The 25,485-nt window shown below is 39.2% G+C and overlaps 1 pseudogene; it reads left to right on the plus strand.

Moving 5' to 3' along the window:
• The first annotated feature begins 2,892 nt into the window (after positions 1 to 2,892).
• Positions 2,893 to 3,010, plus strand: LOC148454348 (5S ribosomal RNA; annotated as a pseudogene).
• Positions 3,011 to 25,485: the final 22,475 nt, after the last annotated feature.

The following is a 25,485-nucleotide window of genomic DNA, read 5'->3' on the forward strand; positions in this document are numbered from 1 at the left end:
TGGTGATTTCCAATTTTCTTACAATCGATATGATACAGTAGGCTATATTATTATTATTATTATTATTATTATTATTATTATTATTATTATTATTGTATTATTATGAATTTTTATTATTATTATTATTATTATTATTATTATTACTATAATTATTATTATGTGAAGAAAAATCGAAATAAGAGTCATTTTAAACTGCAGTCGCGTCTTTATTGGTTCTTTTAGCAAAGTTGACCTTTTCCTGTGTAGATTAGGTGAATATCACGCGAGAATCATTCCAGTTTAATGCACACATGAAAAGTGACAAGATGTCAAGAAGTGCTAACAGGAACATTTTGTGACTTCCTCTAGCTTTTCCTGTTTCTTCACAAAATAATTCCTCATGTCACATTCTGTCATATAGCTTAAGAAAAAAAATGCCTATGTTATTACCTAGTGGCATTTAGAGACATCTATTGTTAATATCTAAAACCTACATATTTTCTATAAAATTATATCTCAGTTGTATATGATGATATATCAAGAGTCTACAAAAGTGACAATTTCACGGTATTGTTTGTGACATAACAAAGACCATTTTCAGCACAATTAAACCAAATGCCTGACAGAGCTTCTGATCACTTGAATATGGATAAAGAGCTCAGTATGACAACATAAACCTGAACAGGTTCCCTGCATGAAGCTCAAACAGTAAATCAGTGGACCAAGGGTAATTTTTTTATCACAAAAGACAAGTCTTGCCATTCTTTTTGTTTCAGGAGCATTCTCATCTCAAGTGGAGGTCTGTTTATGTATTGTCTATCTTCCAAATATAATGTTCCCCAGGAAGGACAGATCATGTCCGTGTGCTCACTCACTATATGAACAATATGTGCATGTAAAACTATTATAAAGCACAAATGAAGCAACAAACAAAGTACTTCAGGTAGTAATATATATATATATATATATATATTTATTTATTTTTTTAATAATAAATTTTCAATGGCTGAACAGCTCAGAAATAGGATGACTGAAGTAATTTTATGAACTTCGGGTTACTTTATATTTCAGTGTTTTGTGGAGGTTGCATTGTCTTTTTTAATTTAATTTTAAATCAATGAATGTAAAAACCAAAAGGACAAATAAAACTATATTAAATGAATATGCCCTGCTAATAGTGATCTATATCTATAAATATTTTTAAAAACAACTTTGTTTTAACTTTTAACAAGTTCTAAATTATTAAATCAACTTAATAAAAATAGAACTTAAATTACAAACTGTTCTAGTTTCAAAACTATAGGCATAAAACTAAATGGATAATCTATTTTTATAATAGTTACTTCTACTACTACTTCTATTATTATTATTATTATTATTATTATTATTGTGATAGGGTATAGTCAACCTCAAGTGCTGTGTTCACTTCCAAAGGAACCCGATGTACCGATGGTTGCATACACTTCCTGGAGATGACATGCACTAGTGGGCATCTAAAGACACTCTGGTGGGCATCTGCATACACACCGCCATCGCACGCCAAGACATATTGGGCATGATTATGCTTTGCCGTGCGATCGCCTGCCTTGCCGTCACTTAGATGAATTTGCCTACACTGAGAGCGAGCGTACGCATCTAGCGAATGTGTCTGAATCAGGCCCACAGAGTTATGAGACAGTGGGCCTGATTCAGACCTGGTCACTATATGCGGATGCTCCCTCCCAGTGTATGCAAATGTGGCTAAGTGATGTCAAGGCAGGCGATCGCATGACAAGGCATAAGCACACCCACTATGTCTTGGCATGTGATCGCTCTGTGTATGCAGATGCCCACCAACCTGTCTTTCACCGCCAACTAGCACACGTCATCTCCAGGAAGTGTATGCAACCATCGGTACATCGGGTTCCATTGGAAGTGATCACATCGCTTGAGGATGACTATACCCTACCACAAGCACTGCAAGAACTTCAGTGTATAATTCAACCAGGTGACATGTATTATGACGCTGGCTGTTAATTATGGATGCCTCTGAAATGGCTTTAAGATGCTCAGGCATGCCTGCGTTTGCACCTCCACTCCCCCGTTTCCAGTGGCCTACCCCTATTACCACCCACAAACGGATTGACCTGCCACTCATTCAGCTGGTCTGTCTCTGCTAGGTGAGCGGTTGCTTTCCAATCACTCAGACTAGTTTGCCCATGTGCACTGCGATGCATACCATCACTCGTTCCGAGCGTTCACTTGCTAGTAAATAGGTCTGAATCAGGCCCAGTATACAGTAGAGATGAGCAGTTTGGATTCTGTGGAACATCAGGGATCCAAGTCCACACGAACGCTGTTTGTGTGTTCCCCGCCTGACTCAGGGAGAGAATTGCAAGAGAATCCGACATCAGGGCTCCACTAGTGTAGGGCAGAATGCAGTGATAGCAGTCTGCCCTACACAGAAACAAACACACAGCCACCAGTGGCAGCTGTGTGTTTGTTATAGCAGCCAATGAGAGTCAGACAGACTCTCATTGGCTGCTGCATTCCTGGAGGGAGCTGGCTGGAGCTCATTCATGAGCTCCACTTTCCGTCTCCCCCAACTGCGGGTGATGGGAAAGACGTTATGATGTTTCTCCCATGGTGCAGAGAGGAGCAGATGGCTGCAGTCACAGTGGGAGTGGGGATTCAGGTAAGGTTTTTTGCTTTTTTTTGTGTGTAAGGTTGCACTATTGGGGGCACTACTAATGGGGGGTATACTACTAGGCGTACTACTACTTGGGGCATACTACTAGGGATACTACTACTGGGGGCATACTACTAGGGACTCTACTACTGGGGGCATACTACTGAGGGTACTGCACATAGAGGGGCACTAATACTGAGGGAATTGTGTAAGGGACACCACTGTTGGGGGCATTGTTTAAGGGACACTACAGCCATACCCATGTTTAAGCGCCCAATCTCATCTGATCTTGGAAGCTAAGCATTTGGGGCCTGGCCAGTACTCAGATGGGTTACCGCTGGGGAAGACCAGGTGCAGTAGATGCACATTGGACATGTATGTTTATCCCCTAACAGTGTTCGGACCTGCTACATATATCATGTCCCAAGAATATGAGGATCCATGTACCATCGATAGCAAAGGAAAGGCGAATTTACCTTTGAAAGACTAATTATAACTTGAACAATAGAAATACTTATATTCAAACAATATTAATGATTAAGAACATACACTACTGGATTTTCTTCTTGGTCTTTGGATTATTGTTTATGAACATATTTTCTAACGTCTCCTCTGAAAACTCCCTATTTTTTGGATCTCCCCTCCGTTTTGATATGTATTCATTGATAACTATCTCCTGGTTGAATATTCCCTATTAGGCGATATAGTATTTATTTATTATAATAATAATAGTATTTTATCAGCTCATTGAAAGGTTTGATATTGAGAGTTATATCAAAAGGTTATGCTTTTAGACCACTTCATCAGTATTTATTTATTAGCATTCACTGAAGATCTTTTACCCATAGAAATACTAATAATATTCTGTGGATTATGTTATCCCTGTTTTTTTATATATAACCCTTGACAAGATCCCACTTTATATACCCCTCTTAAGAAAAAGATGCCTCTAACCACTTTATTTTAATTGACTAGAATATAATGGCCAGGATCTGTGAATCAACAAGAGGTGGGTGGACAAAGATGGCAATGCTGTATCTCTTTGAGGACAAAGATGGCTGAGACATGTTTGTGCTGAAGGGCGGAAGTGACATGACGACTAAGAGAAAGAACATCCACAGTACGGGCGGACGCTGCACGCCGGGCTGAGATGATGATTACCGTAAAGAATTAGTACATCACGAGGAAGATTCAGGTGGACAAAGATGGCCACGATATACCCACAGGAGGACCAAGATGGCCGCAACAGGGATTGACGGATGGGCGGAAGTGACGTACTCCAAGGGCAGATGTCGTAAACAGCCAGTGATGATGCTCCTTAACTGATCCAAGGAGAAGGACGGAAGTGACACTCTGAGAGGTCTTAGGATGGGCGGATACACTACATTGCGCTGGGTGTTTTAGAGACCCCACTGGACTGGAAAAGTTAATTATTGTTAAACGAATAGTGCGATATTGCACCTTATTATAGTTACATCTATTTTAACTTATTTATTTAGAACTTTGGATCCTGGTTCCAGAATTAACTATTACCCTGGAACCGGAAGTGACACAATTAACTCTAAGTTTGTCCCTATTAAGGGGGTTTATAAACCAGACACCCCACAGGAGCTTTTTATTCCTTGAAGAAGTCTGATTGGCAGATGAAATGCGTTGGGTGCTCCTCTTACCTTTCATGAACTTACTACCACTATATCAGATAAGCCGCAGAAGCCTTTTTTAATATACTAATTGTGATATCTTTTTTTATAGTTTTCATTTATTTATTTGAAAAGCTCTAATATATGGGTCTGTATAAGACATGAAATTATTGTACACAGTGCATGATTTTTAGTTGTACACCATTATTTATTAATTCTGTCTTTTTATTTTGCTTTAAAATAAACTACATTTTTTATGTATATATATTATTCAGTCAAAGTACAGTTTTAATTCTTACATTATTTTCACTTGATTAGGGGTTAATATTGGTTTATATTAATTACCAAGAATCTCTTCTTATTTAGCACTATGCACTTTCTGGTATAAATACCACACAAATACCTGACCTACCTGAATTAGCCTATTATCAGTATTTATTTATTTACGCACAGCACTTTGTTTAGCACATAGGTGCTTTTAAACAGATCCAGTTTTTACACACACACATATATATATATATATATATATATATATATATATGTACATATAAGCACAAACACAACCGGCACTCACCGTAAAATGAATTGTAAATTGAATTGCCCAGGTGCAGCAACCAAAGAAAAGTAGATATGCAGCAATTGAGGGAGGCACTCCAGGACTTGAAAATTAAATGAATCAGAGAGTCACAGTTCAGCAACGATTTGGTTTAATTATAAACCGTCATCAGGCATAAATATAATAAGACCAGCCTTACCGATATACCCTTCTCCCAGCACCTAAGTGGAAACACCATCACCTGCACGCTGCTGGAGCTGCATCCTGTGTCACCCGGCGCACTCAGGTGCCCATCGATATATATATATATATATATCTATAGCAAACATGTATACACAAGCAATAGCACGGCGGCACTCACGGTTTTTCAAAGAAATAAGGACAACAGCCCAATTGCTTTCAACGTTTCCATTATTAAACCTTCATCAGGAACAAGAAATGTACAAAAAAACTTACCTTAAATACAGTAACATACACCGCGTCTGTGCTGACTGGACCCGGAACTGACATCAGCAAACACGTACATCATAGCGGAAGTGACACTGGCAGCCGGGATCCATTGCTATAGTGATATAAACAAAACACCATCACCATGATAACACATATAACAGAACATAGCACAGGTGAATCCACGATCTGTATAAACAATGCTCAATATGAGCATACAGGGGGCTGATATACATATCCAACTTCTCTAAGATCAGTACATTATAAACATAGTTATCAAGTATAAATTAGCCTATAGTAATAATTTACAAAAAACATGTTAGGGGGAAATGCTAATTAAGACCAGATTTCAATAAAGCTTGAGCCCGATCTCCTCCTCTAGGATCATCTGGGATAAAATCGATCATTTTATACCGTATAGTAGCGAGTGTGTGTTTGTGGTCCCGAAAATGCCGGGCCACAGGTTGATCATTATCTTTAGCCTCCAACGCCTGCCTGATTGCAGAGTGGTGGAGGGACATCCGTTCCTTGAATTGTCGTATTGTTTTGCCTACATAAAGGAGGCCGCAAGGACATCGGATGTAATACACTACATACTTGCTAGTACAAGAGAAAACATGTTGAATTTCATATTTTTGTCCAGAATGAGGATGGACAAAGGTGTCAACCGTCTCCAAAAAGCTACATGTGATACATACTTAGCATTTAAAGTTTCCAGGTTTTTTTGAAAGAAAATGTGTTGCTACAATCTTTTGATGTTTTGAAATATCTGTACGGACCAATCGGTCCCTCATGTTCTGTCCTCGCTTATAGCAGGGGATTAATTTAGAATTGTAAAGAAGAGGTAGCTCTTGGTCAGTATTAATTAATGGCGAAAAATTTCTTTGCTGTGCCCATAATCGTTCTACTAGCCATAGAGAATTTATTGACCCAAATAATTGAGTTATCTAGATGTTTTTTGTAGGAGTATTATGCTCTCTAGGGACTGACAGAGCTTTATTTTGAGCTGTAATAAGCAATTGTAATGAATCTCCTCTTTTCAAAAATGTTTCTGTCATAATTCTCATTTGTGATAATTCATGTTCCAAATTGCTGCAGATTCTGTGAATCTGCAAATATTGAGAGTAAGATAACCCCTGTTTTAGTGGCATGGGGTGATGACTTTGATAATGCAACACATTATTGCATTCAGTAGGTTTATGATAAATCGAAGTTACAAACTGACCGTTATCTACTTTGATTAGTACATCCAGAAAATTAATTGAGGTATCACTGATGGAGAAAGTGAATTTGATGTTCTCATCTTGCGAATTCACTATCTCCATCATTTCCAAAAACTGATTTTTTGTCCCTGACCATAACATAAAGACTTCATCTATGTACCTGGTGAAAAAATGTATATATGCTGAAAACTGAGTCTGGTTGTAAAATAAATCCCTTTCTACATCAAACATAAATGCGTTAGCATAGGTAGGTGCGACGCAAGAACCCATCACACAACCTTGCAATTGGATATAACAAACAAACAGAAAATAATTGTGTGTCAATGTTAAATTTAGTAACTCTAGAAAAAAAGTCACATCAGGCCCTTGATATTTCGGATTGTTGGTAATGAGCCGTCTCACTGCATCCAAGCCGTGGTTGTGAGGGATGTTAGTGTATAAACTCACAATGTCAATTGTTCACATCCAACAAGGGGATGGGAGCTCTTGTAAATTTTGGATTTTTTGTAGAAACGTAAAAGTATCCTTTAAATAAGTCCCTTCTGCTTGTACAGAGTCCTGCAGATAAAAATCCAGGTATTTAGAGATATCATAGAACAGAGACCCTCTAGCCGATAAAATCAGCCTTCCTGTGGATTAGATGGGTGTTTATGTAGTTTCAGAAGTGTGTAGAATAGTGGTATACGTGGAGATTCACACGGTAGGGCCTTAGCAGTGCTTGAAGAGATGATTTTAGATTCTACAGCTGTAAGCAGAATATTATCCAATTCCTTCATGAATATCGATATTGGATCACAGTCCAATTTTTTGTAAATCAGCATATCATTTAATTGCCTAAGTGCTTCTGTCTGATATTGTTCAATGTCATGGACCACAATCCCACCCCCCTTGTCAGCTGGGCGGAAAACAACGTCATCATATGAGCTTAAGTTCTTCAAAGCTTTCTTTTAATTATAAGTCAAATTCCAATGAGTGGTCTTTCTAGATGTTTTTTGTGCATCAATACAATAATTAATGATTTTGGTGAAACTTTTGATTGATGTATTTGATGATATTGGGTCAAATGTTGATTTGGATTTAATGGGGCAGTAACCAGGAGTTTTATTGTAACTTTCAGCTTGAGTGCCAAAATGCTCCTTCAATCGTAGTTGTCTATTTAATCGGCATAGATCAATTTTACTTTCCAGACCTTGGTGAATTGTAGTCAGAACATGTATGTATTATATATAACATATACACTAACACATATACAGTATACACACAAATATATAGTATACACACATATAGTATATACACATATACATACAGTATATACACCATAATACTTATGCAGTATACACATTTATTTATTTTATTTATTCATTACCAGTTATTTATATAGTGCACACATATTCTACAGTGCTTTCACAGAGAGTATTTGTCCATTAACATCAATCCTTGCCCCAGTGGAGCTTACAATCTATGTTCCCTATCACATGCTCACACACATACACACTAGGGTTAATTTATGTTGGGAGCCAAATAACCTACCAGTATATATTTGGGGTGTGGGAGGAAACCGGAGTTCCAGGAGAAAACCAACGCAAGCACAGGGAGAATATACAAACTCCACAAAGCTAGGGCTGTGGTGAGAATTGAACCCATGACCTCAGCACTGTGAGGCAGTAATGCTAACCATTACACCATCTGTTGCACCCACCAGGTGAAGACGCCAGAAGTCCTAGTGGGTGGTGGCCATAAAAAGAGCTGACACAGTCTGCTGCCCACTAGGCGAAGATGCCAAAGCCGTGGAAGATTGACATCTGCCAGGTAAAGACTCCAAAGGTCCTGGCTGGTTGGAGTCCACCAGGCAGACATGTCAAAGCCCTGGTGGGCTGGCACCTGCCAGGCAAAGATGCCATAGCCCTGGTGGGTTGGCACTCACCAGGCAAATATGCTAGAAGTCTCAGTTGGTGGTGGCCATGAAAAAGAGCAGACACGGGCTACTGCCCATTAGGCGAAGATGCCAATGCCCTGGTGGGTTGGTGCCTGCCAGGTAAATATGCCGAAACCCTGGCTGGTTGGAGTCCGCAAAGCAAAAATGCCAAAGCCATAGCACTGGCAGGTTAGTGCCCATCAGGTGAAGATGCCAGAAGTCCTAGTGGGCTGCAGCCATGAAAAAGAGCTGAAACAGGCTGCCAACCCTCTAAGCAAAGATGCCCAAATGCCCTGGCACATTGGCGCCCACCATGCTAAGACGCCACAGCCCTGGTGGGTTGTGCCAACCATGCAAAGATGATGAAGCCCTGGTGGGATGATGCCCACCAGGCAAAGACACCGAAGCCTTGGCAGATTGGTGCCCACCATTGAAGATGACTGGGGTGGCAGCAGCCATGAAAAAGAGCTTAAAGGCCACCGTGCCCAGGTGAAGGTGCAGACAAAATACATTTTATTTGAAAAATTGGTGTAGTATGTTAATTTAAATTTTTACAAGTGTACTATAGATACCAGTGGACCCTAAATGCCCAACTTGCTGGTACTTGTGCTTTTCCAAGTACCAGCAAGTGGGGGAGGCTTGCTGAGTCCTATAGTTTACCTGCAAAAGACAATATTCTTTAAAATGCACCACATTACACAATTAACCTGGCACCCACTGCCCAAGGAGGATGCCAAGGGATAGCCCCGGGCTACCAGCCCAGGACTGGGGTGCCCTGGAGAGGGGAACCCCTTTATTGGGAGGTCCATAGCTCCCCAGGGATCCCCAGCCTGGGCTGACTAGCTGCCAGGGTTAATGCTTTGGCTGGGGGGTCCCAGAGAAAGGGCTCCCCTGGCTGTGGCATTAGCCTCCTGCTAGAAAAAGTCTGGTGCTGGTTCTGGAAAATACAGGTGGACACTATGCATTTTTCCCCCTGAATTTCCAGAACCAGGTCCAGCTCAGAGCCAAGTGCTGGTTGCACTGAATATGGGGGACCCCTATGTCATTGGTCCCCTTTAATTTGGCAACCCAGACTGGTTCAGATTAGCCCAGTTCTGCTGCATTAAATACAGGGAACCCTATGTCATTTTTCCTCTGTATTTTCACAAATAGGACCAGCAGTGAAGATCCCGGGGTTACTTGTGCTTTAGGGGGATGGGGCCACTTTACACAGTCAACCTGGCACCCACTGCCCAGGGGTGCCGGGGATAGCCCCAGGCTATCAGCCTGGGCCTAGGGTGACCTAGAGAAGGGGAGGATCCCTGGCCTGGACTGACTAGTGGTCAGTTTGATGCTTTGGCTGAGTGACCTGGTGGAAGGGTCCCTTGGCTGTGGCATTAACCCCCCACTAGAAAGAGCTCAGTGCTGGTCATGGATATTACAATGGACCCCCTATGCTTTTTGTCCCCTGTATTTCCAAAACCAAGAACCACTCGGCTGAGCCCAGTCCTAGTTATGCTAAATACAGGGGACCACTTTGTCTTTTAATCCCAGTATTCTGACTACAAGGACTAGCTCTAAAAAACCCTGGGCTGGTTATGCTAAATGCAGGGGACCCCTATGATTTTTGTTCCCTGTATTTTCACAACCAGGACTGGCAGTGAAAAGCCTGGGGATGGTTTTGCTTTTGATAGAAGAGGGGCCATGTCCTTTTTTATTTTATACATATTCAAATTTTAACATTTATTCATAGATAGATCTCACTGACGCATCCATGCCTCTGTGTCTTATTGATTTTATTTTCTCAGATGCATGCCCATTGCCAGTGAACCCATCTGTCGCCTGCTGATGCCCCTGTGCACTGCCCATGGCTTTGCACCCCCACTGCTGCCACTACCCTGCATGCTTACAGCCCGCCCCTGCAGCCATCTTTCACTATGCATCTCCCAAACACCACCTGTGTGCAGACCACTCTTCCACCTGCATTAGTGTACAATTTTGTTGCCATTCTCCCCTGCTGGTGGCATGGATTGCTCCTCCAAACCATGAGAGTTAAAACATTTTTAAAAAGTAATGAAATTCCATAGACAAAAAACATTACAGTTCCACATGTCCCATTAAGGCTTCTTACACCTGATCTAAATTTTCACAAAACCTACTGAATTTCTGCCACTCAAACTTAAAGAGCAATGAAATTCCAATCATTAAGGCTGATGTTTTAAAGTTTGTGTTCCTTGCACAATACAGATATGGGATGTCATCGCACCATGTGGTTAACTACAGATTGAGCACTCTCACAGAGTGAGATTGCTGTCACTCACAAAATGGTGAAGCTGTTCATTCACACAATTGTGTGCTCAATGGAATACAGACATGCAATCTATGCAACTGAGGTCTGAGCAGTTAATTCGCATCCACATCCCACTCAGTGCCCACAATATTCCCATTCGGTTACCACAACAATCCCACTGGGTTCCAATATTATTCTCACTCCATACACCTTTCTCATTTAGAATACAATTTCAGCTCCCTAATTGCTAAAACTCTGTCAATGCATGTACACTTTCTTCCCCTATATGCCTCCATGCTGCTCTATCTTCCCCAAGTGTTATTCACTTTGGTGTATCCTGAAGGGGACTTGATCCTCAAAACGTTGATTATTAAAGACACTTTTTTCACCTTCTAAGAAGACTTTGAGTGCCACCCTCATTTTGTGGATTATACTCTGAGGGTGCTGTCCCCTAAGGAGGACACCGAAGTAAGTAACACCGAGGTGGGACTTGAGTGCTGGATATATATATGTGTATAAATATATATATATATATATATATATATAATTTGATTTTTATTTGCTTAAATTGGGCAGCACATACTGCCTCTCAGCACTGGTTCCACTACGGCTCTATCGGTTTGCATATTCTCCTTGTGCTTGCATGGGTTTCCTTCAGGTACTCCAGTTTCCTCCCACACTCCAAAAATATACTGGTAGGTTAATTGGCTCCCAGCAAAAATTAACCAGAGTGTGTATGTGTGTGTGTATCTATGTGGTAGGGAATATAGATGGTAAGCTCCACTGGTGCAGGGACTGATGTGAATGGCCAAATATTCTCTATAAAGTGCTGTGGAATATGAAAATTGTGCATGTCTAAAAACCACACACCCTATTTGAGTGACCATGCCCATTTTTTTGTGAGTGCATCCTTCCCCCTGCAACTCTAGATTATATATACATAATATGTTAAAACTATGACCACCCATTACCAGATCTATAATTTCTCCTATGGTCAGATCAACATTTCACCAACCATATATTTTAATACTAAACAGTGTGAATAAACTATTGGTATTTGCAAAGTTTGGTAGAGGGCTAAGAATGCACCGTAAATGGCAAAACACAGGTGATGATGTGTAATATAAAATTTTGATTTTATTACATTTTTTGTTCTCATTGTGAATTATTTTTTTTGTTTGAAGTGAAATAATTTATAATATCTTACATTAAATACCTATGGTCAGAGCAATCAGTATATAAATCAGCATGTTTAATATGAACTGCAGTAGTTAGCTTATTTAGACTAATTTCATTTTTTCATAAAATATAAAAAGTAATATAAACATAACGTAAGTACAATTATTTATACAACATTAAATAAAATACTAATATATGCCATGGATATCCTATAGTATACAAACCTGTGTCAGAATACATAGAATTGTGAATATTAATTATATTTGTTGAAAGTGTTTTTAAATACAAGCAGTGGAAATTGTTGAATGTGGTTTCAACTTTAACCACAAGATAGAGCTATTGCTTTATGATATTCACATACTGTAACAGGAATACTAGAATTGCAGCAGAGCACCACCATGAACAGTTTGCTTCTACACTATAGATGATAGCCGTATGTTTGTGTTAATTTATTTGGATCAAGAAATAAATGATAGTTTTCTCTAAAATAAATCTTATTATGGCATTTCTTGTTAAGTTTTTACTTATGTTGACTAGTTTTTCATAATTAATTTAATGTATGTTACAGTATATATAAAAGTATAAATTTATTGCATTATGAATACTATTTTTGCATCAATATAATATAAAAATGATGAGTAATCAAAATCGATACAAATTGTATAGATTATATGTTTTCTTAATGAGTCCTGGTATACATGGTCATGAAATTTAAATGTTTAATGCATATTCTTAAAGTTTTTTTAAAGCAATTTTGTGCAAACATTTTATTATACAAATTGACCTGTACTTACATATTTTTTCTGACAACCATGTGCTTCTATTTGTATTGTATCTGATTTGACTTTGCTTGAAGAATTTAGTTTTTAGCTAAAGATAATGGTGCTGGAAAGCACATTTAATGCATAAAACTAGAGATGTGTGCTGTCCCCCATGTTTTGATTGTTTATCTGGTTTCATCTTAGTGTGTTGGTTTTGGATCTGGGCTTTTTTTTAAAAAAAAATTACAAAAAATGTTTAATAACAGTGAAAATCATATAATTTTTGCAAATCTAAACCTGAAATTTGGATTTAAATTCTGAATTCCGAACTGCGGGACGGTCAGAACCACAAATCAGATCTGTCCGGATCTCTCTTTAGGAGATCAGAACTGTGGGCCTGATTCAGAGCCAAACGCTATTTGCACTTGCTCATTCAGAAAAAGGGGCCGGCTATTTAAATTGAGCGCTCGCTCTTTGCGGTCTGTTGACGCCTCTATGTCTGAGTGAGCGAACAAAACATGCACTCGCTATTTTGTAAAGACGCCCCCTGGCCGCTCACATCCTACGTCATCTCTGCTATTTATTAGATTAATCGAGTACATTGAAAGGTGTCTGAACTGCTCGCAGTGCTTGTGTTTGGATTTTCCTACCGCAATCATGCAAACAGTTCAGGCTACGAGACAACCAAGTGACGTGGCCGATGACGCTGCTTTGTTAATTATGCACACCCTTAAAATGCCCGTTATGACCATTTGGCACGCCTGCATTTGGATCTCCACTCCACGTTTTCAAGCACCTTCCCCTGTTACCACCCACAAACGCCTTATTCTGTCACTAAAATTAGCAGGCACTCGCTATTTTGCGAGCGCTGGACTGGTTGGTGCATGCGCATTATGACCCATACGCATGCGCAGATGTGCGAACATTGCTCGGAGCGAATGAGCGGCCGCTTACGAGCGGCTCTGAATCAGGCCTTGTGACTTGGATCTGTCCGGATTCACAAAATTCGGGTGGATTTGGAATTCTCAACAACTGAACCACACATCTCTACATAGTAGTGAATGGTGCAGGGAGACTTAGAGAACACACTTCTGATGCTCTGTTAAAGCGTAGACAATATACAATATTCCATTTGCTCTTTGTGTGTATCAGCTCTTACAACACATATAAATATGTCACGTAGGACCTGCTTCTAAGTAGCACCCAGCAGTGTCAGTGTCTTCATTTTTTGCTTGTCGCACATCTGTGACTTTATGCAAATACTGCTACAAGCCCTCCCCTGGGGTATATCTGTGCATCTGAATGTGCAAGGTTTGGGGCACCCAATTCGAGCATCTTCAAATGCTGCAATCATACTAAATTCACAACCACTTCAGTAACACACCTGTGACACTCCAATAACATGCCTATAAGATACACTATCACCATGCATTTGCATAGTCACCTCCCTCTCACCTCTCAGGCACAACCAAGAAAAGCCCAATACATTTTATAGACATTTATGAGACTGTGCATCTCAATGGCAATTCCGACTCTGTGCATTCGGATGGAAAAACGGCTCAGCTGCATCTGACATCAGTAGTGCATCCAACTTAGAATCAAGCCCATAAGGCATTTTCTACCTAGTAACAGCTTAATGAGATAGAAAATGAGGATAAAATGTGTATCATTACTTATATGTGTATCAGGTGTTTTTGACACAAGATTTCAGCTGAATACCAGAAAAGATAATGAAATATGATATTTGTTTCCAGGAGCTAGTGCCCAGTTAATATCAGCCTCCCCATTATAAAGTGATTCATAATGTATGCCTCAGCTGCTTTCTGCAACATGTAATACTTATGTTCCTGCTCAAGTGTTTGGTTGATGAAAGATTTCTAGTAACAAAAGATGAGAGAAAAATGGAGTGAGGGAGTTATGAGATTGGAAATGTAATAGAATTTGAAAGAGGAAATTTTACCATAGTAATCTTATTGTGTCCAGTGAGAAAATCAATTCAGAATGATTTGTTCTATGTAAGGAGAAGATCTATCCACTAAATAAAGCACAAAGCCCGTGGCCCAAGGAAAGTGATTGGCTACAGGTTCATGTAAAACTAACAGAATGACTGTAAACATGCATGTGCATTCTCTCTCGAATATATGCTATACTGTATATTTATGATAGTGAAAAAGTACACACATTTTGACTTTATCAAGATAAATTGAAATTAGTTCCACATTTATGTCCCATAAGTGCTGGAGTACAGTATATAATATAAAAAGATAGATATAATGGGTTAATTTGAGTTTGGAATAACAAAGTTCCTCCTTATTTGTTCAAGGCTATGCTAATATGTTTATACTTTTGCATGTCATTCCGATGTTGTAATGTCACATGAGAAAGGATATGCCCAACAGCAATAAATTCATCTAAATTAAATTGGTATTCATATTTATAAGCATTTGGTTATGATTTGATGTATGTTGTTGAAGTAAGGAGTAACATCATTTTCTGAAGTGGGCATAGAGAGAATTAAAATGTGTCACCTAGCGGGCAACATTGTGAAAGAATAAAGAATGTGAAAAAAGACCCAGTGGTTTATTTAAGAAGCAGTGTTAAGTCAAAACTTAGAAGCTTTCTCTGGATTTATTAAGGGCTAAATGTCAGAAAATTCTGTGATTTTGCTAGTGTTTTGTCATTTTACATGACTTTCCGCCATCCACATACTGTACAGTAGATCTTTATGGGGATTGTAAATTATTGTGTAATAATTTGCACCTTGTAGTTAAAACATAATTGGGTGAGTGTTGACTTGTGCCAAACAGAACTAGAGATGTGCACTGACCCCCAAGTTTTAGTTTTGGATCTGGATTCATCTACATGTTTTGGTTTTGCAAAATCACCCTCACGAGCTTTGGTTTTGGACCTGTATTTTAAAAAACAGCTAAAATGCCATAATTTTGACATAAAAGCATGCAATCCAAATCTCAAATTTGGTTTTTAAACCCGAGTTCCGAACTGCGGGAAGATCCGAACTGAAGCTCGATTCGACTCTGTAGCCCAAAGTGATTCTGAACTCGGAATCGGTTAATTTGAAACCTTTATAGTCGGTTGTTGTTGGCTTTCTGAGAGCTGGACCCGCACATCTATAGGTAGAACAGTAGTGAACCAGAATAGAGTTACAGCCATGAAAATGGAACATAATCTCATTCCTCTGGAAAAGTCAATGGGAAGGGGATGTGGTCTCCAGAACTCATTTATTGATTTTTCATGGTGGTTGTCCCTCTTCGGTATATGTGGATTAATTCCCTCAATGAACCAAAAAAAGTTCAAAAAGAAAATCATAGTGTAGACTGTGTTGCTTTGTAGAAAATAAAACTGTGCATGTAGTAGTGCTTGTTACAGTCCTGCTCTCTATCTGGGGCCATAGTGTGAGTCCAGCACAAATATGCAATAATCCAGCAATATATGTGCACTTGCTTTTATACTTATGTGTCACCTGGCGAAACTGCTTGTTATCCCCCTCCTTGCCCCCACTGTGAGGAAACAGACACATTTTGCATCACAATGATCTGCAGTAAGTCACAGGCAGACTTAGTGCCACCATTCTAGTGGATGGTCCAGACCCCTTCCTTACTGCCAAGGACATATCAATATCTTGGGATTCAAAATATACCCAATCTCTACTGGACTGAGGGTTAAAAAGTAGCTAGAGACATAGCTAGCCCAAGATATATAGTGATATATTTACAGTGGAGCTCCTAGATCACAGGTTCTCAAACTCAGTCCTCAGGACCCCAAACAGTGCATGTTATCCGGGTCTCCTCACATAATCACAATTGAAATAATTAGCACCACCTGTAGATCTTTTCAAATGTGTCAGTGAGTAATGAATACAACTGTGCACTTGCTGGGTGACCTGCAAAACATGAAGGACCAAGTTTGAGAACCACTGTCCTAGACCATAGCAAACTAATAAATTTGTTGCTATTATCATCTAGATGGTGCTAGATAATGATAAGTAGAATCTGATTGGTAGCTATGGGCTTCATATCTATTTCTATAAACCCACACTTTAGTAAATATACCCCTTAGTGTTCTTTTACTTGTGGTGAAACAGTGGAGCTGTTCTAGGAGTATTCAGATCTTTCCAGGATCATGGACAGTGGTACCTTTCAGACTGCTGGCAGGAAACTTACTAATGGAGAAAGCCCAGTGATAGATATCAGCCAAAGTGTAATCTCCATCAGGAGCTCTCCATGGTGGTCTGATCTGGTGTTTCCGATGGAGCGAGATAACTTTTAGGGATGCCATACCATATAGGTAGAAGACATACCAAGCTGAGTGGCCGGGATCAACATGTAATGTAGTAGGTCTAATCCCATAAGCCAGGATTCAGAGAAGCGTGAGGTTGCCCAGTGCGAATACTCTCAGCAGTGCCTCACCCCACAGTTATTCTCCCAGCAGCAGCTGGCTCACTGGGTTCTCGCAACAGTGAAGCAGCCCAAGCTCATGCTCCTTTGGAGTCACTGAGGTGAATATTAACTATCTACAGGGTGGAAAGACTCTTTGCGTGGCTTTATAATGTAGTACGCTTAGGGCTAAATTTACTAAGAATTATTTTTGCCATCTATTGCAACATGATGGACACTGCTGTCGGATTGGTGTCTAAAAAAACAACCACTGGATTCAAGCATCAATAAAAGTCTGAAGGCAATGTTCATCATATATTTTCTGTCTAAAACTGCCATCAGATTATCTGTTGCTGATAGAATCTGCTTTCAAATAGAAGTTTTATTCCGCTATAAACTGACAAACATTCCTATAGCTTTTCTATTAGTTTTAAGTTAAACAAGCACAGGTTATTTTGACATCACAAACCCCCTATAAAGCACCCCATACCAGGAGAGTATATTGAAGTGGCTGGTGGTTGTTTTTGTAGAGAGGATTTAGGACTTTGGCAGAGTAGTTTGTGTTAATAAATATACTACTGTAAATTGGGTTGTCTTGTCTTTTTTTCTTCAGACTTGTCCTTTTTAAAAGTATGTCCTTTTTTTGTAACTTGTGTCATTATTATTTATGTCTTGTCAGTTATTATTTGTGTATGGAGTACCCAAATCCGCCAAATAGGGCACCTGTTCAGGAAAATGAGGTGAAGGAACCATATATTGTATGTCATGAAAGTGAATATTATGAGGTTATATACAGCTGTAAAGACTCAAAATAATATACTCAGTAAATGCATGATGAAATCCTTCGATGCATGAAGTATATTTTAGGATTAGGGATGTGCGCCGACCCCCATATTCTGGTTTTGGTTTTGTATTTGTATCTTTTTCAAGGTTTTGGATCTGGATTTGGTTTTATAAATCCATCATTGCATGTTTTAGTTTTGGATTTGTATTTTTCCAAAAAAAATTATATAAACAGCTAAAACCACATACTGTAATTTGGACCTGTTTTGTTCCTACAGTATTATCAACCTTAATAACAATCATCTTCGGGAATTTCAAGGCATTTTTAGCCACCTCACAACTCACAATATTGATTTCACTTATTTTTACCAATAGCTGGCTGGCTAAAGTAAGCAACAGAGCAGTGGCACAAATGCACAGTAGTTTAAAAAATGTAGGACATCTATGAAACATTGCCACACAGCAGTGGCAGACAGGATAGTAAACTATAATAATGTTAGTCGGCAATGCCCCAAATTGTGCAAAATGTAAAGAATTAAGTGCAAGATGGAATTGTCCTTGGGCCCTCCCACACACTCGTATGTGGGATATTAAAAAGGACATGCACAGTTTAACAACCAAGCACTTTAGCAACAAGGACTGATACTTTCGTGGCTGAAATCCTTGGTTTGTTTGGGCCCCCACAAAACATTTTTTGGAACTACTACCTTCAATTATTAAGGAGGAGGTTGAGGATAAGGGTGTTGGTCGTGGAGACTGCATGTGCTGGTCCAAACTGCTGGTAGCTGATACTGGACTGCTTGTTATTAATTTACTGTCATTATTATAATTTTGTTGGTGATGCTAGACTTAATAGCCAAAGTTTCTGGATTTTGCAAACACTTTGTAATTTGATGAATGTGCTGCAAGTAACGTAACAGGGAGGAGGTTCCTAGATGGTTAAAGTCCTTATCTCTACTCACTCTTGCTTGGCAAACATTACAGATGGCTTGACAACTGTTGTCCGGATTTGGGTGGAAATAATTCCACACATGACAAGTTTTTTTGTCTATTGCCCCAACATGACAAAGGGCTTTTTCATACCATGGGCAACAACTGTTGCCTGATTTACACAAACAACATCCTCAGCATAATCATCCTCATCATCAAATCCTCATCACATTTTTTTAGCCCCAACTACAGAAATATTATTCTCATCCTCCTGGTACAATTCCACAGAAGCATCCTTAATTTCTACGTCTGCATGTTGACTTGTGCTGCTCAGCCCCACATTTGCAGAGGGCACACAAATGGTTGAAGGAAGATTTTCTTCAAGTACAGTATTAGAAAGCGCAGGCTCACACATGGCAACCGTGGACATACTTGGACTCACCTTGGGGATCTGTGACTTTTCTGAGCACACAGTTGGTTAATGTGCCTTAGCAATTTAAATTTTTTTTGACATGTCTACAGGAAGAACAGCTTACATCATCATGAGATGCAGAACCACCAGTCATAAATAAAGATCAATGCCTTAAAATTTCCTTGCCACTTCTTGTAGTAAATGGCATATTACCAATTTTTTGATTCTCTGCAGCTAATTTAGTTTTTATTTTTATTTTCTTTAACACTGTAAAACATTGCTTGTTTGATTTTAAATGCCCTGACTTAAGCCCTTGGTCATCGGCCTTCGTAGATTATGTTGACAGCCTTGCATCATCATTGTGACTGCTGGCAGCAGTTGCAAGACAGGTATGTGGTTCCTGCTCTCCTCTCATTTGATCATCCTCAATATCAACAAACTTACACTGCTACCTGACCGGCAGTGTCACCGAACAATATTTTTTTTACACTGGAGAAGAGCACCACTAAATGAGGCAGCAGCCCCTTAATGAACAACACAGACAGCACCCCATTTTATGGACAACAACCTGCAGAGTCTCAAATATATGGATGATAAACTGCAGTCTGGCAGGCAGTATCACCAAACAATAATAGCGCAGCTAAGTTTCTAACACACATACATACACAACTATAAATATATATATATATATATATATATATATATTTTATTTTATTTTTTTATAGAGTAGTATAGAAGATGTGCCCCAAAGAAAACAAATAGCTATCTGTTCACTTCAATTAAATTATATAAAAAGTCCAATATATGATAAGCTCGTAATCCAATTTGCAGTATTATAAATTCTTAGAAGAGATGGATCCTACGGCCGACTTGTCCACTTTATGGATACTAAAAACTTCAGTGTGGCTTTTCTCCCATACAATTGGATTTTCTTAATTTGAAGAAAAACTTCTTATCTTCTTATGGAGAGCACTCCATATTCATTTTTGTTCATCTTAATACATAGGGTCATACTATCCTAATAATATTCCTTTTTTTGATAATTCTATATGTATTTCATAATATGTTTATTTTTTGTTTTTCAGTATGCATTCTGTTCCCTCCTCCCATATTCGCTTCTATATCCACTTCTGTGTTAGTTCTGATTATCAGACGCTGGGTGATTGCTTCTTTCTTTTCAACTCATTAACCACAGTTAGTTTCATTATCTTTATGTATGGATTTATTCTTCACAGGGCCAGCTCCACAGCGCCAGAAAGCATCTGAGGTAGCCATGGCAACCCAGCGCTGACAACACGTGACGTCATCAGTCCGCAACCTTGGGAGTCCAGACGGCGATGGAACAGTTGACCTTGCGTGTGCACTTAGCGGGTGTTATCTCTTTTCTATTTAAGGTACTTTTTTTGTCTTTCACTTGTTCATACCTTGACAAAGGGGCTTAGGGCTCTGAAACATTGGCTTTTGTTATGTGACACTATTTAATACATTAACTTTATAACTAGTCCCTGAGTGCCACAGCCTTTTTTGCTCAATTTTACATCTTCAAATTCACTGAGGGCACCGGAGCCAGTTGCTTATTCTAAGAATGAGTGCCGGACCATACCTCTTTATATATATAATAATCAAAGAATGGTCCGGCACTCACGTAATAAACATATCTTCGCCCGGTGCCTCCACACAACACAACAGTAATATCAATACCATGGGTGTGGCACTCAGGGCTATGTAGAAGAATAGAAGCTCCAACACGTATAATAACGTACAACATTTCAATCAGTTTATTATTACCTGATGAAAATCATAAACTGATTGAAACATTGTACGTTATTATACGTGTTGGAGCTTCTACTCTTCTACATAGCCCTGCGTGCCGCACCCATGGTATTGCTATATATATATATATATATATATATATATATATATATATATTGTTTTTGTGGATTGATAATATTAATTTTATTTAATTTTTATTTTTTTAACTCTGGGGAAGAGCAGCCCTGAATGAGGCAGCAGCCCCTTGATGAACAGCACAGACAGCACCCCTTTGTTATGGAAAACAAAGCAACCCTGCCAAGTGCAGACAGACCACCTTCAGAGTCACAAATGCATGGAAGATAAACTGTGGTCAGGCTGGCAGTGTCACGAAAAATAATAGTGTAACTACTACTACCTACAGTAGTACACACACAAAAAGTAAAAAAAAAAATGTTATTTAATTTCAGTTTACACGGGGAAGAGCACCACCGGATTGACAGAACACCTCAGGACAACACAGCACCCATTTATGATCTGCAGCCCTAGCCCCTTGATGAACATGACAATACAGCAGCAACCCTTTATGTACTGCAGCCCCTGCCCCTAGATTGACAGGATAATAGTGAGTGACAGAGCAGCACCCCCCACTTTATGAGTATAAAAGGGAAGGGTATGTGGGAAAACTTTTGCACTAGTAGGTATGTATTGGTAAGATATCAGAAATACCCCAACTTAACAATTTGCAAATGTTATTTGTAAGAGTAATGGGGGTGCTGCCAAGGACAATATAGAATTAGTCACAACACAAGAAGGGAAAGAAATGTCCTCTTTTGTTGGCATACACTTTTTGTACTGCAGCCCCAGCCTGACAACACTGCACCCTTGAACAAATAGTGACCATGACAAGTCACTGACAATTATTGATGACTAACAAGTTGACAACTACACTAACTGCACCAAGAGCATGTCTGCTCTGTACACTGTCCCCAGCCAGAGTGTAAATGGTTCCGATTGCGGGGACCTTTATAGAATCCAAAACCTGCAAGAATCTGACAGCTGGATGATGACATTTTGCCTAGTTTTGAAATCCAAGTCATGTGGGTAAACCTGAGCAGGACTTGGATCTCGCCTCAGAACAAAAAGTTTGGGTGGGTACAGTTCTCGGAGAGCCGAACCCGCTCATCTCTACATAGGATGCATGAGTCCCACAACAGTGATTGAAATGATTTAAACACTAACAAATTGTCATTAGGGACTCAATTAATTGCATGCATACCTGAAAATACACCAACATCTTTAATCTGTACTCCACAAACAGGTTATGCCCCATTAACTCTGCCCAGGAATGATCTCCATACACATGATGGTCATGATCAGAGAAGCCCCCTTCCAGTCTACATCCTTAATGGAGAAAATAATTGTTGCATTAAACATTTCCTTTTTGCAGGCACATTGACATTTCAGAACATCACTTTTTTCAGTAAATGGTATTTCTATTTTTTATAATTTTGGATGATGTTTGTTGCTTTTTTGTTTTTTTATTACTACATTGTATGCTTCTGATGAATGACCTGCATGTACAAAGCATGTCGAGTATCCCCTGTAAATATGGGGATACCACAATATGTGGTTTTACATGCTTTTACCTTTTAATGAAATTTGTGTGTGATATATTAATACATTTCTACATTTTATATCAGTGGTTTTGCACTACTGCTTATCTCTTTTTTGAGAACACAAGTTCAAAAGGAGATTGTGGAGATTTTACCAAAACCAAACCCAAAACTCGATGGTGATTTTGAACCAAAACATTGGGGTCTTTGCACATCTCTAGTAATGATATACCTTTACTGTGGATTAATACCTCATGGCAAATGAGGTATTAATCCACAGTAATTTGGGTCCCTCCAAATGAGATTTTTGTTTGACAGCAAATGGAGTGTTATGGTACTTTTCTTAGGAATTTTAACCCATGTTGGTGTGAAGCTTTAATAATAGATTCTTATGAAAGCTTCTTTGTATTTACACTTTTGGTACAGAGGTACAAATTAAACCTAGAGGTAGAGCCTAAGAATTAAGCCATGGCACACATCAAAAAGACTTGCTTTGGTTACTCTCCCAGTAATTAATTATGTATGGGGTAAGGCATATCCAGTAGGGCAAGTTGAAGAGAATTGAGAGAAAATATAATATACTATATAATACTATATTATATTCTCTCTCAATTCAGGACAATGTATTAATTACCATGAATTCCCAGCCCCAAGTTTTTGCCGACCAGAATTTTATAAAATATTCATATTGACATTTCCAGACAGACATATATATTATTTATTTATATTATTCACCACAGAGCGCTGTTTCTCCTCCCCCTAACCTTTTTATGCTATTATATATATTTTGGGAATTATAGGACATTCCCTGAGGTAGCAGCTAGTGGTGTCATCCAATTCCCCCTTCAGGAGCGCTGACCGCCTTTTGTATTAATATCAACCAACCAATAATATCATGGAAATTTAAATTTGTGTAAGGGGCATATTCAACCCCCTCATAGCATTTTGTGTTAGCTGTTGCAAGTGGGAGACAGTAGGTTTGTCAGCAGAGTGGGAGCAGAGAAAAGTTCCCAATGATAGAAGAAAGAAGATGACGGACAAAAAAAGGAGCCACTAGAAAGTAGAGAAGATTCTGCAGCAAGACAACCTTAAGATGGAAGTCCTGGCCAAGTGATGATGCTGGGACCAAAAACATTTCAGGATCAACAGAGGATGTGGTGCTGGTCAAGTATAGGATCTTGAAAGATCATCACAGACCCCTTCTGGGATGGGCCATCACAAAGATACCCCATGAAATAGCTCCCAGGTTTGCCCCAATCTGTACCCACCAGGATTGGCTGAACAGGCAAAGTCCCAGTGGGACACCTATTCTTTTTAAAGCCCACTAGAACACCATGGTGTGCCCTTTTAATTCAAAGGCATTAGGCTAGTGTATAATAGAGTACATTTAGTTGCTAGACTCATGGGCATTGTACATTTTGGCATTAGGATGTGTTCTCTGTTAAAGTTTGGTGCTAAACCCATTACAATATTATTTTGGCATGAGGCTGAACCACAACGCTAATTTGGGAGTTAGATCTAAAACTCCAGTTTTCCCATCAAAGCAAGGGGCATCAGATTGATAATACACAATACTCCTGAATAATCCTAAGGCTAGGATCTATATACAATATTGGATACTAGGACCTGGTAAAAGTAGGCTGTCTGGTCTTTCTCGACTGGTCAAGTTACAAGCATCACCACAGATGACAAGATGGCCCCATGTAAGTATCTGTGTGGCCACCACCATCTCTAGGGAAATAAGTCCAGCCCCTTCACTTCTTGTCACCCAGCAGTAGGATGCTTAAAATCAGTCCTTCATTAAAGGTTGACCCTTAGTCTGAATCCTATTGGTTAGTGTCATTTTTCTCTTTCCTTAACAATTGTCTATGTATTGTAATTTGCAGTCAGTGTTCTAGATAGTTTGTAACTTGTTACACATACAAAGGGGGAGATGCTTTAAACTTTGAAGATACATAAAGTGGACAGAGATAAAGTACCAAATAATCTGCTTTTAACTGCCATTTCACAAGCTGTGTTTGAAAACTGAGAGTTAGAAGCTTATTGGTTGGTACTTTATTTCTCTCCACTTTATCTCTCTCCAAGATACATTTCACCCTTAATCAGTTAGTTTTTGAGGGTGTGTGTGTTGCAGATTGTGAGGCTGTGTGAGTGACACCATGTAGGGGGAAGGATTAGTTAGTATAACCTTTATGGGTAGTCCTCTCATTTGGATACCAAAATGCAGAGGAATCCCCAATCAAAATGACAATCAATTGTACAGGAGAGTATCCGCTCTGTGAGTGTTTGTATGGTAGGTGGGTCTATCTGAAGAATATGGGTTCTAGGGCATACTGTTGTGTGTGTATTCTTCTATGTCATCTTCTGTAGGTAAAGTTTGCCCAATGCATGTGGGTGATACTGTTAGACAGACTTGGGCACCTACTGTAGTTTGTTGGGTTGCTAGGTAGGTGGTACTGTCATGAGTCACCTTTGTGTATGAATACACATAGGTGAAACATTAGGTCTGAAGCAATTGTGCCAGTGATGATCTTACTCAATCTGGCAAATAAGGTGCTCTCCTCTATGTTGTCTACTTCTTGTTGATGTCTTAATACCTTGTAGAGGCCTAGTTATAATGTTATTCACTTTCCAGTGAGAAGTCACTCAGCCAGTATTCCAGAATCATCTGAATATCTCAGCAGCCATCCGATGAGAGCATATGGAGCAAGGTAAGTGACTGATTATGCCTGCATCATCACAACTCCATATTTTTCAAATTGTAAAAGACAAATGGAAAATGATAGGAAATCGCACATAAAGATGACTCAGGTATACACTGAGATAGTCAAGATGGTCCTGGAGACACACTTTACACACTGGGGGATGAGGAAGAAAATCATAATATTAAACATTTATGAAAAAAAGGAAATAGTGCCAGAGCAGAGGTGCTCAGGAAGGATTTGTGCACACAATGGATAA

This window comes from Taudactylus pleione, unplaced genomic scaffold (genome assembly GCF_031769625.1).
Source record: "Taudactylus pleione unplaced genomic scaffold, aTauple2 ptg000998l, whole genome shotgun sequence".
In the NCBI taxonomy this organism is placed as follows: Eukaryota; Metazoa; Chordata; class Amphibia; order Anura; family Myobatrachidae; genus Taudactylus; species Taudactylus pleione.